Consider the following 18,608-nt stretch of genomic DNA (forward strand, 5'->3'; position numbering starts at 1 on the left):
CAAGACAGTACCGTATTTGGTGAGAAAAATGATTCGAAGGAATGTTTTCAAGTCAAGCCACAGGATGTTGTCTTCAAGAATGTCCAAGACATTTGCAACTTGCTCAACGAGAGCAAATAAGGATCAAGTACTTTGATCCAGAGCAATACCGGCTATAAAATATCAATAATAAAAGGTGATAATTGATTTTCCTCAAGGTGCTAATTGCTTTGGTTGCACTCCTTCAATTACATGTGCCCTAGCCTATTACAGAAAACTACCGTAGGGGAGGACAAACAGAGGTGGTCTTTCATTTGCATCTTTAGAACATTTCAGACCAAAACACCCATAAATTATGGCTCAAATTGACTACAGTTTTTTTCTGAGTTGCAGGATAACCTTTCCAGATAGGCATTTGGACACACTGAGAGCAGCAGTGAAATGGTATCTGTCTACACGTCAGGAGCAGAGACTAAATGGACACATTGCCCTGCAGAAAAATCTGAGGTTCCTGTTCCTCAATCAGAAAACCATTTCTTAGAAATGGTTTACAAAGTTAATCCTCTCTGCCAAGCTCCATAAGATATGTTTTACCAAGCAAAGTCACCATCTAAAACTGGTTCTGACTTTGACATAAGAACTACACCAGAAGTGGACTGACAACACACATTACCAGATCAGATATAAATGAAGTCCATACTGATGGATCAATGAGAGCTACTGGGACACAAATGTCAGAATGAGCACTGTCTGAAACAATTTACAAACAGGTGAGCAGACAAGGAAAACCAAGATTAAAGTTAAATAGCAGCAAACAAGGGCTTCATTTTGAGGCCATTTGGGTGAGAAACCTGATGCTAAATCCGTGCTGAACAGATGCACCCAACCACAAACAACAAGGACTTCACCGATTACTAAACTACCTAGCCGAAACAAGACGTGGGCAATTCCAGCGTTATGGATGTGACATTTGGACACAAAATGACAAACAAACAGGGCCCTGCTCATCCCTCAGAAAAATGACTCTTCTTAAATGATAAACATTTTAATGCATATTATCATAGCACCGACTTGAGGAAGGGCCAAAAAAAGAATTGAAAAAATATTGAAGAAAACTGACAAATAACTTGTCGTTATGGATGTTACGCAAAAAGTTGGTAGCTGCTACTGCATACACAAGACCAATATGGCGTGTTTTTCTGAAAGCAAAGCGACACCGGAAACAGAAAAAAACACAACGCCACTCAGGGCGAATGCCATCCCGCGTATAACATCGCAATTCGAAGTTCTATCGTACGGAGGCTTGAAGCGAGCTGACAGATGGTTGTCTGAGCCATATGAGGTGGTGAAGAAGCTGGTGACCATCTCTGCCTACACCGTGCCTGCCGAAGACGCAGAGACACTGAGAGCATTACGATCCACTGAAGGCTACTCATCACGTATGTTCCCTTTGGAAAAGCCACCAGCCATCACTGTGAACACAGGCGGAAGAGAACAAGACATTTTGGGACCAAAATGTACAGCAAGTCCCTTCTCTGGTATGTCTTTCTGTAAGCTACTTTTCTTATGTTCTCTAACACGTCATTTTACTCTGTTATAGATTGTTCCTATTTCCCTTGCTTGAAGTTCACTGCAGTATGGACACATCTTGCACACGTGCTGAAACACGCTGGAGACAAGAACACCACGCTTGGAACACCACTGAAAATGTGGAGATGGCCAAGGTAATTTCATGCTTTCATTGAGAAAATAATATTTAAAGGTGAGTTTGTAAAAATGGTTGTTAAACACACATTTTTCAGACAACATTTTTCTGTGCAGTCAGTATTTCTATGTTGCTTCCTTAATTAAATTGCCCAGATTTATTCACTAACTGACTGGCTATTTCAGTATTTTAATTAAATTTCCAAGATGCATTCACATTTCAGTGTTTTAAGTTAAAGGAATGTTCACTGCTCAAGATAATCAGATTCAGTATGAATAAATCTCTAAAAACTGTATATGCAATTTTACATTAATCTGTAAAGATTCTCATACACTCCTCATGTAAGGTGCATACTTTATCTTACTCGTCAGACAGATTAAATATAAGTCTATAATACTGCTTACTAAAATTAAAACAGGCCGATATATTCTGTTTAGTTTGGAAGTGTGGATATGTATAGCATCACCAAGTAGCATAGTCAGGATTAATCATTCATCAAAGTAGTGGTATAACTGTGTGTGTGTTTGCTCACAGCGGAGTTTATGTGGATATCAAAAAACTATTTGAATATAAAAACGGTTTAAGCTTTAGCTTTAAGTTTAAGGCCTATGCCCTGACTATGCTGACGATATTTGTACAGTCTGTGAGCAGGTCACACTGGCCTGCCTCATTAGTCTGAGGCTGTGGACAGGTCTCTTCTGCAGCGATTGGGATGGCCTCTTCCTGGAGACACAAATCTGATTTGGAGGAATTATTGCATTAGAGCCCAGATGAACACGCCCACAGGAATCCTATGATATCAGTTACCATTAGAATCAAGCACAGAGCTGTGTGTGTGTGTGCGTATGTGTGTGTGTGTGTGCGCGCGCGCGTGCATGTGTGTGTGTGCCATCAGACACAGAGCGTCACAGTGCTGTGTGTGTGTGTGTGTGTGTGCATGCGTATGTATGTTGTGCGTGTGTGTGTGCCATCAGAATCAGGTGCAAAGCTGTTGTGTGTGTGTGTGTGTGTGTGTGTGTGTGCGCGCGCATGCATGTGTGTGTGTGCCATCAGACACAGAGCCTCACAGTGCTGTGTGTGTGTGTGTGTGCGTATGTGTGTGTGTGTGTGCGCGTGCATGTGTGTGTGTGCCATCAGACACAGAGCCTCACAGTGCTGTGTGTGTGTGTGTGTGCATGCGTATGTACGTTGTGCGTGTGTGTGTGTGCCATCAGAATCAGGTGCAAAGCTGTTGTGTGTGTGTGTGTGTGTGTGTGTGTGTGTATGAGTGTATGTGCCATCAGAATGAGGTACAGAGCCTCACAGAGCTGTGTGCGTGTGTGCGTGTGCGTGTGTGTGTGTGTGTGTGCATGTGTAAGTATGAGTGTATATGTATATGTGTGTATATGTGTGTGTATGTGTGCGTGTGTGTGTATGTGTGCGTGTGTAAGTATGAGTGTATATGTATATGTGTGTGTATGTGTGTGTGCGTATCTGTGTGTATGTGTGTATGTGTGTGTGTATGTGTGCGTGTGTGTGGCGTCCTACACTGCTGCTCCGGGGTTTCTCGGAGCAGTTTGATTTACTTTCTGCAAATTTTTTGATTCCTTTGTGCATCCCACGTTTCTGGGATGAATCTCGCGGAGATAAACCAGGAAGTGACAGCACTGTGTGTGCTGCTGTGCATGGTCTTTCATCACTCCAGACGTCGTGCAGTATGTGTGGACAAAATGCACCGCACATATACACCTAACATCATTTTCAAATCCAAGAATAGATCCTAGACTGTGGCTCGTTTTTAAATGAAGAGTGGAAGAGCAATGTCACATTTATGATATTAAGTCTCACATTTGGAATCTCTGTTTTAAACCATTCCAAACGAAAGACAAACATATGTAGCTACAATTTTTGGATCAGATTTTGGAGCCTGCAAGCTCGGTTAATTTGATGAATTCCATTATTAATCACAATATCACACCAAACATCTTTGATTCTAGGAATGAATCATAAAATTATTATGTCAAAAAATAGCAGTCTAAATATTATTATTAAAATATTATTATTATTATTAAAATATTTACCATGTGATTAAGCTGCATTGTGTTTTAGCCTGTTTGAACTAATGCAAGCAACCTATGGACTTGATGAATATCCACAAAAAAAGAAAGAATCACACAGCTACATGTAGGCGTACTCACAACGCTCGACTACAACACCGAAGTGTTGCGATATCTTCTGATGAGCAATCTTCTTCTTTCTTTAGAAATGAGTCAATAGCATTTTATCAACTGCTAGTTTAACTTTTAAGTTGTCTGAGACCGGCTGGTCTGTAATCCTACACCGCTCTTTCATTAATTAATTTAGCTGATCTGCTTCCCGGTGCCATCCTCACAGATGCGCGCAGAAGCGTATTTTCAGCGTCGGGGCACTGCTGTCATATGTACCCAACGCCGCAACGGCTGCAGCCGGGCGTAGAAGACGGGGGGTTGTCATAGTAATGGAGAGAAACGGTTGGGAAAACAACCGTTTGCTCTAAGACAGATCCCTGCATTGTACGATATTGGCTCTGATCATTTACAGTGTGCCAGTTACGCCACACTTCACGCCCTCTGTTTGTTCTCTTTCTCTCCCATTGTATTCACTGGTCCTCAGTTTGCACTGTTTGCTTGGTTTTAAGTTCAAATTTTGTCATATTTTATTGTTTAAATTGCACTCAAACGCGTAATTTTGTTGTTGTACATCGCTCTGGATACGAACGCCTGCAAATGCCAATGAAATGAAAACAAATGCATATAATGTAATGTTGTGTATTTCACCAACCATGCCTAATAATGTGTTAGTGATCATAGACAAACATAATTGTCCATGTAAATTGTTTAATTCAGAATTTCTTGCACCCTTGAAGTGTTTATTGTTGAATCTTTTTTGAATGCAACACCATTATTTTGGAAAGATTATTCAATGTAATACATTTTAAAACATAGAAACCTAGATTTATGACCAACAACACAACTGAGAACAAATTATGTATGTGGGCCAATAAGTATAATAACATATACATCATTTGCATCTAAGCGTGGTTGGATTTCGTGCAGAGTGCTACAAATCAAAAGGGGAGGTACCATGCTCAATATCGTTTTTTTTCCTCCTAGTGCACCTGCAGGATTGAGGCCCACTATACAGCTGACAGACCACTGTATATTTTCATTAAATAGACATATAAAGATCCAGAGAAGAGATTCCTAGCCTTCTGTGGACAGTAGTCACTGGCACATCCACACCTGCCTCCCAAAGAGCATTTCCGATCTCTCAGACAGGTACTCGAGGGGGGTATTCTTCATGATGGCGAGAATTCTTCGGTCATCAACTTTAGCGGTCTTCCTATAGGCCTACCAAGCTCACCAGTGCTCTCGTTCTTCTTAACGATGTTCCAAACTGTTTATTTTGATCACCCTATTGTTTGACCTATGTGCATACAATATATACGTCTCATAATGGCTTTCTTGACTGTCATTGGCACAACTCTGGTCCTCATGTTGACAAACGCCAATAACACACTCCAAAGGCAATCAAAATCCAAGAATCAAAACTAGATACGGGAAGCTCTCATACCTGCACTATGGAAGCGAGTGAATACTCGTAAATACTCAGAAAGACCTCTGAAGCCATTTGTTCCCAAATTATGGCACCCTGAAATGGGGAACTATGTATAAAAGCTACTGCAATTTCTATAAGGTGAAACCAAAATGTATGAAACTACTCTTGAATGAAAGCCGAAAATATGCACTTTAGCCTTCTGTGATACTGACAGTGTGGTAATTAATCTCTAGAACAACAATATGCATTAGTGCAGGTATTCATCTACTTTCTCACATTTTTTTGTTAACACTTCTAAAAAGGCTACAGCCCACAGTATCTGGTTAGTCATACAGGGGAGGGGATGATAACATTTGGTGATATCTTTAAGCTGCATTGCATCCAGGCTTTTTAACACCTGCTAATCCAGTGCACTGTTCTCGATGCACAGTGGGTGGTAGCTATTTTGAATGAGGTACTGATTGCCACCAGGTGTCTTGGTAGACATAAAAAAGGGTGAGTCAGCCAAGATGCGGACTGCTGTGCCAGTCTGCCTGATGTGTGTATTCGCGTGGCTAGCAGTATGGAGTGCCCTCCCAAACGATTGGCACCATTGACGAAGATGAACAGAAAAAAGCCACGTAACATGAACAACATACTGAATGCTCAAATGAGGAAAAAATGGGAATATTTGCATGAATGTAATTGCTCTGAGAATTTTTGAGAAGTAATAAAATCGGTGCCATGCCAGAATTTTATCTAAGTATTTGCTGGAGTTCTTGATTCATTGATGTCAACAAGATTCCCCAGGGCCGGTAGGTGCAGAACAACCCCATAACATCATGACTCCATACAATATTTCACAATTGAAGTTCATATGAAGTTCCTGTTCTTGGTTATGCCAACATCGTCCTACCTGGGATTTGAGCCTAGAGCTTTCTGGCTATGAAAGCTAGTTGCCTATCCACTACTGGCCATGAAAAATATCATGTGGGTTAATCTCAGCTTCCGTCATGAAGCCGAGATTATGCGCCGCTGCTAAATGCGCCGTTTTATCACAGATATGCGGCTCATTAACAATACAGCATTGTTAATAATGCAACATCCTATCTTTTCCCCAGGACGCATCAACGCTTACCGACATTATTCGTCTGAATACTGTACGACCTCGGGTACTTGGGGGTTCCCTTTTGTTTCCGGTCTTTCCAAGACCAGTTAATGATTTATAATGCAAACCCGAGGGTGCAGCTACTGCTTACTTATTCATGAGAAATATACAATATTTAAAACATTAAAACTTACTCCAGAGTGAGCGACGGGATTTTGAGCTTGTCCCTCCTTGACTTCATCTTTTTGTAAGATGTTGTAGTTTCTGCCTGAAGACTCCTTAACTAACTGCTTGCTTGCTCCTCCTTAGTAGTCTTGGCAAGGCAGAAACAAATTCGCCGACCGTTTTCCCTTCATCGCGGGGAGTACACTAAAAATAACGGGCAACAAGCTTTCACTCAGCCATCAGGTTTGAAGTGGCTTCAGGGCATCGCCCCTCGCTGTGATGCGCAGCACTCTTCGCCGTTGGTAACGTTCAATAGAGCGTATCCCGCACGCGTTGAAAATGAATTATCATAAAGAATGACCAAACACCAAACGCAGGCAACTATTAGAGCGACGACTGAGAGGTGCTTAGAAATCATGTAATCATCATTCCCATGTGACTAGATGGGAGGCGGAGAGAGAGGGAGAGGGAGAGAGAGAGAGAGAGAGAGAGAGAGAGAGAGAGAGAGAGAGAGAGAGCGCGCTCGTGACTAAATCTAAGAGATATCACGGAATTGCAAAGGACCAACAAACAAATAAAAAAAAAACACACAAAAACGTGTAGACAACGATTATTTAACAAATTATGTAAAATACAATTACATACAATTCTCGGATTACCACTATGCTCGTGAGCTGTGACGTAAGCCTCAATCATGTGTCATTTACAAGACTAATTAACTTGCAAACGGATACGTCCACTGGGAAACGACGTTATTGATTTTGTGGCGTACAACTGTCAGAATTCTCAGAGACAATTAACCCTTAAAGGGTTAAAGACAAGCCCATGTTGCTGGCCTACAGTGAATATAATTAAATCAGTTTGCAACGTAAATAAGAATACATATTTGTTCATGGATCCAATGACTGTTTATTGTCGTTTCTTCAGAGGTGCATGTTAGCACATTTATCATATATCCCTGCATCCTTTTAAACCAGGAGTTTGAACTCATCTGTTACAAATCCACCTTTGTACAGTGTGTAAAATGCACAAGCCAGATTGCACAGTCTTCCTTCTCAAATCACTTCTGGGCACCATGGAGTTAATTACACTAGTGTATACAGTATCCTCTACGGAAAACTCAGACACCAGTGGTTGCTAAGGGGCTTCACAGCAGTTAGTGTTGGTTGCTAGGCACCAAAGCACAGTCCACGGCTGACCCCGAGCAGCGTCCGGAGATTTGGTCTTCCCAGGATGCCGCACACTTACAAATACAGGTGTCGGACTTCCCAGTGAGATCAAAACACTCACCTCCTGTAGATCTCCAAATGCTCTGAACCCAGAGAAACACACACTCGGGCAGCTGAACAAACAGAGCACCTAACCCCCCCCCACCCCCACCCCCACCCTCCAACACCCTATCTCTAGTGTGCACATTATGGTATTCTCAAAATGCAACAACAGCTTACACTTGGGATGTTTCCAATTATACTTGTTGACCAGTTTGCCATCTTACTTTTCTCCTACGCAGCACAGAGTGAAAACTAGGCTACCCATACTGGTCAGCCTGTGTGCAGTTATAAGCTTGGGGGCACAAAAACAGAAGAATAAATGCTGTCAAAAGTTATTTAGATGCTGTTTTCAATCAATAAATTCTTAAATACTGAGAGAAATGACACTGAAATGGCCTTAATGCAGTGCAGGGTTTCCCTGTGATTGCTAGGTCCTTGCCTTGTTTTGAAAAGCTTGCAGCAGATTAGCTCTGGGAAGAGCCTGGTCCCTTGGTAACCATGGTGATGCAGGCTTACCCACTTTTTTTTTCCAGGATTGCCTTTTTCATACGAACCATTTTGAATGGCCAATTCGACACACAGAACAAAGTACGAGGACGTGTGCTAGCCTCTCAATAATAGAGTAAACTCACACTTAGGCGATTTATACATTTGTCGGTAAAGGGGTCATTTGAATTAATACATATCTTTTATTGTTAAATAAAGGATATGCATTAGTTTTGCTTCTAGTTAATGAACAGACAAATGGGCAAAATGAACACAAGGCATATATACAGGCACTTACAGAATACAAAATGTATTACATAAAATGAGGGAATTATACCATTTCTAATAACCTGCGTGAGCTGTAGGCACGCACCACCTCTGTGAAAATCAATGGTTCTGAGTGGTGCTGGGAGATAACCCTTCAGCAATACGCCAAGATGCTTCATACGTGAAATGTCATATGAACACAGGTCTACCGTTAAACCGTTATAACGGTTGAATTGGAAGCACAATAGATAATTTCTGGATTCTGGGTTTCCAGATGAAGTCCAAGTGCAGTAATTTCCAAAGTGCGAGGCACACTATTTTAAACGTAATACACGCTGGTAATTTTACAGTCAAAGAAAATCACCCTCCTGCTCCCTGTTGCCTTGTTGTCTGCAGTGTTCCGCTTGGCTCGTCTTACCGCAGGTGAGTTCAATGGCGCTGGATGTACAAGATGGCCACAGAACACGCAGTGTAAGTGACTAAGTGACTGTGGGTTGAGTCACAGTCTCAGTTTTATCATTAAAAATCAGAAGTATAGGCACACACACACACACACACACACACACACACACAAAATCTCACACTCACACTCACACACACCATTCCATCTGTCAGAAATCCATTTAATTTGATTTTTTTCCTCGTGTTTTAAGGATAGACTGTGTGTTTATTTAGAAGGTTGTATTTGAACAGCAGTGAAGGAGGTCATTGTGGGGGCGGCAGAAATCCAGTGGGAGATGAAGGAGCTGATGGGCTCCTCCAGAGATAATTAAAAGCTACACCATTATGCGCTAAATAGGACATGACAAAAAAAAAAGCTACCCTCAGAGCAGAACCATAACATGGACCTGCTGTATACTCATTAATGCAAATTCTACCAACAAAAGGCCATCATAACGCCACGCATTTCATTTTCAGTGGACTTCAAAAGGTTGTTTATTTTTTCCAATGTGTATACATAATTCAGTAGTCTGTTGGAGGGGTTCAACTACTTGTTGTGTCGTATGAATTCAGTTCAAAGGCATAGGCATAGTAACTGTAGACCAAAACATGAGATCCAGGACTATTGAACATTTGCCATGACGAATGTAACAACTCATCACCATGGAGATTTTGAAAATGTATAAAACCTTCTGCATAATCAGTAACCACCTCTCAAACAAAAGTTCACCCATGGAGAAACATTTATCATGTACGATAACCATGATTGTGAAACCATTGTGCTTTGGCCTCAGAGTGGCTCAGCCCACATTATTTCAGTGTGGGCCTGTGCAGGTTTGCAAGGCTAGAAGATTGAAATAATTGATTCCTGCACTGGTGTATTAACCCCTTATGGGCGGATGTGACCTGCGCATTACATCTCCCGTAACACACAAATGTGACCTGTACGTTACACCTCCCTTAAACTCGAATTTGACCTGTATGTTACATCTCCCTTAACAGATGGATGTGACCTGCACATTACATCTCCCTTAACACAGATGTGACCTGCACGTTACATCTCCCTTAACAGACAGATGTGACCTGCACCTTACATCTCCCTTAACACAGATGTGACCTGCGCATTACATCTCCCTTAACACAGATGTGACCTGCGCATTACATCTCCCTTAACAGACAGATGTGACCTGCGCGTTACATCTCCCTTAACAGACAGATGTGACCTGCGCATTACATCTCCCTTAACAGACAGATGTGACCTGCACGTTACATCTCCCTTAACAGACAGATGTGACCTGCACATTACATCTCCCTTAACAGACGGATGTGACCTGCACATTACATCTCCTTTAACACAGATGTGACCTGTGTTACATCTCCCTTAACAGACAGATGTGACCTGCACATTACATCTCCCTTAACACAGATGTGACCTGTGTTACATCTCCCTTAACAGACAGATGTGACCTGCACATTACATCTCCCTTAACACAGATGTGACCTGCGCATTACATCTCCCTTAACAGACAGATGTGACCTGTGTTACATCTCCCTTAACAGACAGATGTGACCTGCACGTTACATCTCCCTTAACAGACGGATGTGACCTGCACGTTACATCTCCCTTAACAGACGGATGTGACCTGCGCATTACATCTCCCTTAACAGACAGATGTGACCTGCACGTTACATCTCCCTTAACAGACAGATGTGACCTGTGTTACATCTCCCTTAACAGACAGATGTGACCTGTGTTACATCTCCCTTAACAGACAGATGCGACGCCGGCATTGTATTTGACCATATGACCGTTTTTCAGGACACATGACCGTTGAAATGCACTGTGATTCCTAGGCCTTTCTATAGGGCACCTCAGTCCATAATGGGTTAAAAGTCAGTGCATGATAAAACAGAAATTATACCAAGCCTTGCGGGTAAAGAAAAACAAACATGTCAACAGTCGAGCAAGGAAGAAGCCTGAAAATATTTCACCCTGTACACTTAAACCCCAACACAGAGCTCTGGAGACATCATATCATTAAAGTCAATCAAATCAATGACATACTCTTCAATTATTTTCCTTCACAATTATTGTCTGACAACTCACCGATATAACCTTATGTTGTATATCGTTCATATTATATGACAAGCATAATAAACAGCAAACCGGTACAAAAGAGCATCTGTATCAATCAGAAAGGGTTTTAAATGTGTCCAAGGCCATCGGCTAACATACTGTCTGTCGGATATGGCAGTAAGGAACGGCGTGGCGCCACGATCCAGTGACTGAGTAACTGTTCAACTCTGCTGCGACAGAAAGTTCCGAGATGACTTGCAGAAAAGCCACACACAGAATACTTCCTGTAAGGCCGACAGCTCCACTGCGACTTCAGCATAAACCTGAGAACTGCACGCTCCTGTGCGCTGGAGGGTCTCTGGCAACGTCAGGCCGAGTGTGTACCCCTCGCGTACCCCCAGCCAGCGCCCTCAAAACGGTCAAGCTGGGTGCTGCTGCACTATCAGGGGCCAGGCTTCCCAGCAGCCTCTCTGCCTGACCAGGATGCGGGTGACGTTTTTCATGTTCTCAGCAGTGCAAAAGTAATAATCCCCACTTTTTTTTACTCACATACTGCCTCTTCTGGGAAGACTCAGCTCCTTCTGCAAATAAAGGAGAGAAACGTCAGTGGGGGGGAAGTTGTTTTTGAACGACTCTGACGCTGCTACAAGAAATCTGAGGTTGCAAAAGCACTGTGTTGGGTAGCAGTTCTGTGATGAGCATTGATGTGCATACATTATCCACAAGATGGCGCTGGGATGATATTTGCAATGATTAAACAGGTAAATATTCACTTGAATTTTGAAACGGTATAAACAAAACCCCCCAGCTTATCTTGATAAACCAAAATGGTTTTGCAAGTGAGAGAACCGAACGGACATGAAATTAACCGAGATATCTCGCCACATCTCCATATCAGGCCCATATTGGTTTCAGGCCTGGCTCTTTGTCAGTCTTTCAGTATGAATGTGTGAGAAAATATATCTCTTCATCAAGAAACACTCTCTTGTCATCACACTGTGGTTTAGGCCGGCTTAGATACAACATATATATCAAATTGATAAAAATCACCCATGACACAACACCCATAAACAATAGAAATGTTATTCTCGAGTACAAAGAATAAACAATGTTTAGATGTCGAATCAGGTATGGGTTGTGAGTAAATGTGATGGCTGGCAGCCAATCGCAAATGCAACAGTGCACACCTTTCCCCAATGAGCGTAGTTGTGTTAGCGCTGAAAGCTGAGCAATATCGCAAAACAGCGTGCTCTATGCCCAGATACTGTGGTAGGCAACGTGTGTGTGTGTGTGTGTGTGCCCATGCACATGCACATGACTGTGTTATGTATGCATTTAGTAGCCGCACAATATTTCCTAAGAAAAACAGACTGAACCCAGAACCTGATTCAGCAGAGTCAGACTGAACCCAGAACCTGATCCTGATCTGAACCCAGACTGATCGGGAATGGTCAATACACATTATAGGAGGAGGCAGACACATCTGTGACACCTATCAGTCAGGCCGTCATGCACTGGCCATCCCGCTGTGACTGAATTAGCACGTCTGTTGACTCAAGTAGCTCCTGATCTCTCACTCCCGGCTAGCTATTCGACCATTGTAGGGGAGATCGGGGTCTGTTGTGACACGGGGTCCATTGTTACCAAATGCTTTTTTGCCCAATCAGAAACAAGCTAGCCTGCTGTAAATCACATTGCACATAGAACAGTTTTGTGTCAATTTCATGTTCAGAAAACTTAACAATCAACCCTGTGTCACAACAGACCTTGATCTCCCCTACAAACTGTATTATAATAGTGATAAGTTCCAGGGAATGTGTGGCCAGCAGACATAGTGGCATCGGAGACAGATTTCTTACACTTCATATTCCTAAAAAATCATAGATCATCTAAGAGCTACACTCGCACAAGAGTGCTGCAAACGAGACAGAATAATAATTAACATGGAATAAATGATAAATCCAGCAGACACCGGGCAAGCACGTTTTTCAAGGACTGAGGGCTTCTCTTGAGCAAAGTCCTGGTTATTCATGCATAGCAGCATTCAAAATGGCAGGAAGGCGTCTCATTTCCCAGACTGTGATAATACTCCCCTCGACAATGGAAAAACAAATTATTTTACAATCAAAAGGCTTATTTGACAGCCAGGTTTGTGAAAAGCCAAACTCCTGTTGATGTAGTTAGATTTATTTTAGAAAAGATCAAGAACGAAGACACAGAATAAAATCTACTGAACATTAAATGCACGGTACCTTCACTCTAGCTTATGTAAGGGAATGATACGATGAACATGCCAAGATAAATCTTAATCACTGCTGTGTAATTAACAGATATTCCTCATGCACTGACTCAAGCATGTTTGACATTTTATGAGCAAAATAATCCGGTTATGTAACAATATGCCACATAACTATAATCATTGCAAATGATTCAGCCAGGCTCACATTTGATCTTTATCAACTATCCACAACAACGTCCACGTTTTCACCGCTTATCAACCACGAGCCCTTCAGTCAAACAAGGCACTCTCTCAGCACTTTAAGGTCACCCACTCTAAGGTCATGCGCTCTCTTCTCTACCTGTAGTCTTCTTCGCTTTATGTACCTCGAGGTACGCGCACTTCCTCTCTGAACATGGAAAGCCGCAGAGAGGTGCCAGGCGCTCCGCTGCGCGTTCGCTTCCATGGCAAAGACAGCTGTGTCTCGCAGCAGGGCCCACAACACAATGGCGCACAGCACACGTTGCGCCTTAACAGTCGGCTGGTTTTCTGCGCAGTCACACTTCCACTAAAGATTAACCGACGTTCTGTATTTTTTTTAAACGGAGGTGGACACTTTAATGTCTTACATCACCGTGTTCAGTCTTTGACTCCCTCTAGGTTTGGACGGGTTAGTTGATTGTCTGAAGGTCACTAGTTTCCTTCCTTCCTTCCGTCGGCGTCGCGGCACCGAAGGTCAAGTTCTCATCTCAAAGGTTCAATCTACACTGAATTTACACTCAGCCTAAATATTTGATGACATAAGATGATCATCGAACCATACTACTGTTTTATTCTGACATTACTCTGGATTTATAATCCATACAGGGTTTCATGTAGATTATGTTTATCTGTTGCCACTTCTTACCGATTTTTTATCCTTAATGTGTAATTTACGAAGTGACTTCACAAGCCCTACATGACATTGAGGGCTTTGTGTCATGACGCACAAAGAAAGATGAAAACATTTAAAAAAATAAACCGTCATCGATTTTCAAAGCTTTGACTGGGCTCATGAAACGGGAAAGTACAGACTATGTAGGACTTTTTGCAGACACGCAACATGCATTAGACCTTGTGTGGCCTTATTTTTTTTCTTTTTTCTTTTTTACATATCCTGTCACGAAAGACGCTCGCAGGAGTGCTGTGTCAGGGCGAAGCGTTGCCTTCCTGCATTCTCTTGCTGCTCACGTGCACCTATATGTCTATTGAGGCATGGTGTTCGCTAATCTCGGAACACTCATTCCCTCCTTCCCATTTCTTTCCGCCGCGACACAGTGTTGGGAAAACACTAGCCCACCCGTCCACAAAGCAAATCCACTGGATCGAGGCTCTCCCCAGATGTCACCATAGCAACTGGTGATGTAAATGTCTACAACCCCCCACCCCCACCCCACCCCACCCCACTGCAACCTTCCACGCCCCTCTTCACAAATCAAACTACGTAAGGAAGGGATGCGAATCGTTCAACAGTACTTTTCAGAAATCTCATAATGGACAATAATTATGGCTAATCAAAGGTTCAGTTAGCAGATCTCTGATCAATGCATGAGACCAAAATCAAAACATATCTGCAGGGAGAGCGAATGTGTCTTTAACCACGTAAAAGAAACTATACAAAAACGTCCCTTCTTCGCATGCGGAGACGGAACGTGAGCTAATATACGAGGTAATATACAAACATAAAATACGATTCCACTCAAATAGGCTACATTATAAGCTAATTATTGACAAGACCTCATTCTGCCATCTTATAAGAAATGCACCAGGAGATAAATTATTTACCATAGAAACAATTTATAAACTTGACAGTGATCAATAATTAATTTTAACGGTAATGACAAAGGTATGCTTGTTTGAATCCAGTATGAATAATTTAGTGTTTGAACAACAATTATTACGCACCCAAAGGTTTCTACAAAGTAGCTACATGTTCTCCCGTTGCTCTTGCTATTATGACTGAAGTGTTCATCAGTGAAAATAAATCACTCGTGAATATGAGATATTCAGACTATTTATTCAAACGCGATCAAAAATGCAATACTATGTATTTTACTTTGATATTGCAAAGTGACTAAAATATCATATTTGTTATTGTTATTAATATAAACCAACCACTCCTGAATGAAATTAGCTGCGCTGGGAACGGCAGAAAAAAAGGCATTTCTCCATTTAGATGATCAAAAGCCGTGAAAGGATTCATTTTTACGCACAGCGAACTGCGCGGAGATTGGGCGGAGTTCTACACTGTAGTGAATGCGACCGGAGTCTCTGGGGAAACCCATTCAAGATCCTTTTACTTCGACTGAAGCGCCCACCACGCACCAAACGTGCAGTGCAACAGGTAGCATACTCGTATGCAGATTAACAGATTGCACTAATGACTTCAATAGACAATAGCAGCGGCAACCGGCAGCGTCTAGAGTCTAGACGTTCACGCTACTGCAACTATATCTTCCAAGGGACGAACAGGACCCCCGACATAATAATCAATATGACACAATAATTACTGCTTGTAATACATATTGCGCAATGTATAAGCCGTGACGTTTCTTATAAATAATTGTTAAACAAAGACTTCCATCACTGGCACTCCATAAATCTTTTGTTATCCCAACTAAATATATCGCGTTGGTAACGTTGCTAATATTGTTAAATGATTATTCGGGTGATGACACGGTCATTTCCTACCTGAAGTCCGCGACGTCTTAGAATATTTGGCTCATCCATTGCTGAATGTGGCGAATACTGTTTGCTTGAATCCCGTTTTGATTCAGCCCATGCTGGCTCCTATATCCGGATATCAATGGGCATGGAAGTATCGCCGCCGCTCACTCCACTACACAGGACGGCCTTTCTCGTCTCCCATTTGCAAGTCGAGCAGTCAGCTGACCGTACAGAGATTCTGAATGAATTCACATGGCCCAATCTGCCGGGAATTTGGCTTGTGACGATAGGAGAGCATATGTTTTAGCCTCTGCGCAGAGTCAAAACTGTAAAATTACTAGTTTGTCAAATTATGGAAATTATGGAGGTATATTTAAATTAATTAAATATTCCCATAGATATAATTATAGTAAAACCTCCTTTATGCTCGTAGTGTTATGAATAATGCACGTTTTCTCTATTTTTTGCTTTGCCTGCAATCCAGACTAAAGTGCTAACAACACTCCAAATGGACACACGGTTAAGACAGAACAATGGCAAAAGCAAATTTGTGAAATGGTATTACCGTGCTCCAATTTTCTCTTTCAGATCTTGTAAAAGAAGACGTCTATAAAGGATGAAATTATACCCTTTGTTCAAAGAAGAAATATTTGGACTTTCAGGGAGAGCTATTGGAATCTCAAATTGGGAAGCAAGTGCAATTGAGATTCTACTTCAGTTAATACTGCATTGAGAAAGCACAATGTATTGAAACCATTTTTAATAGTGTTGTCAGTTTATTGCACACACACACACAAAGTTGGAGAACCGAGAACTTTTAGTAGCCAGACTCGAAGTGGTACCAGAATTAAACATTTTCAAGGCAAACAAAGTGCAGCTTTCATATGGACAACACTGTCATTGATGCAGGCGAGCCGCAAGAACTACTTCTTTGTCCTGGCCTTCAACTTCTAAACAGCATGAGCTCAGTATCTGGGTGCGGATCCCGCCCCTATTAACAATGTGCCAATGTTCCCCCGACTGCACGGAGTGGGTGAGCAGACCACGCTGGTGGACCAGTTCTGAAAGGCTCAAAATCCTGTTTACTGTTTGAAGTTATCCGCGCACCCTCTTGAACCCAATAGCGCAATGATTGAATTATTGAAATACATTCATGACTTTTTTTTATCCAGTTATTGTAATGCATGATTCACTTACAGGAATGAAGAATGTGAGTCATACTAAGGGGCATTCAGCGGCGTTGAGAACCCTTGTGCCTGGTTGACTCGTTTAACATTATTTCGATGTGAAAGGGCTTATCCATCCTTGCCCTCAGACCGCTCTCAGTGGACTTGCAGCGTAACTGTAGGATGAGAGGACTGATCATAATGAGGTCTTGTTAACGGAACTGCTTGGCCATGAAGAACATGGAGGAAGTACAGTATGTTGCGTCCTACTCCACGGGGTATTTCGGAGATCACAATACAGATACCGCCCTCGAAAGTCTAAACTGTACAACCCTCCATATGGACTCTCTAGTTTACCTGCTGGTTTAATACATTGAATGTTACCATCTCAACTTATAGGCCAGCCGAGGATGGGCATCCCCATATAGCCGGGTTCCTATTGAGATGTCTTCCCATCTGGGAGTTTATTCTCGCCACTGTTTGAGGGTTTTTCTCCCCATAAGGGAGTCTTTTACCTCATATACTATCTGGGGGCTTCGGGCTGACAGGGTTTCTTCCCTGCCGTTACTCTGTAAAGCATCTTTGTGACAGTCCTCTGTGAAAACTGCAATGCAAATAAAATGTTATTTAATTTAATTGAACTGAGTTGACATCATAACAGCCAAAAAGGCAGGACAGGAGAGGAGAAACCAGACAGTCAGTTTGTCTTTTACTGGCTGTTTTCGGATACAGTACACCTGTTAACAGTTAGCAGTTTGTCACTGAATCAATAGGCACTGAAATATTGCATATTTTTAAAGGCTGGTAATATGTATATATGTATATGTATTTTCGTAAAAAGATGGTGTGCTTCATGCCTGAAAAGGCAAATGGTCAATGTGACATACGGCGCTTAAAATGTGATTGGATCCCATTACAGAGGTACACAGACAAGAATACAATTTCATACAACTGCCTACAACAACACCTCGCTACTAACAGAGTATGTGTTATTGACTAGACAAGTTCTACAGAAGTGAGGTGATTTTTCAGCTCAAATGAGCAGATGAATACATACATGGCCTTAAGTATATTACCTCCATATTCTAAAACAAGACCTTGCTGGGAAAAAAACAGCTCAAGTTCAAGGTTTTGAAACAGCTCGTAACTGGTCATTCCAAGCTGGTCATAGCTGGATTTTACAGCAGGTAAATAAAGTAATCAATCATCTCTAAGGGTTTTTAGGGATTTGTCCACATGTTTTCAGACTCCTTAATGGAGAAGCCTCAGATACAGAAGTCCACAAGTTACAACCCATCGATGGGCGTCGCATAACCCAATTAATTGCTGCCCTACTTGGCAGCCTGCCTACTTACGTAATCTGTTGGTGCTGCAGATGGCCAAATAAAAGGCTGATATCTCATTCATGGAAAAACCAGAGGAAAAAAAACACACAGCTTTCAGCAGTCTGAATATGTATGCAGG

Source organism: Conger conger, chromosome 4 (genome assembly GCF_963514075.1).
Source record: "Conger conger chromosome 4, fConCon1.1, whole genome shotgun sequence".
Taxonomy (NCBI): Eukaryota; Metazoa; Chordata; class Actinopteri; order Anguilliformes; family Congridae; genus Conger; species Conger conger.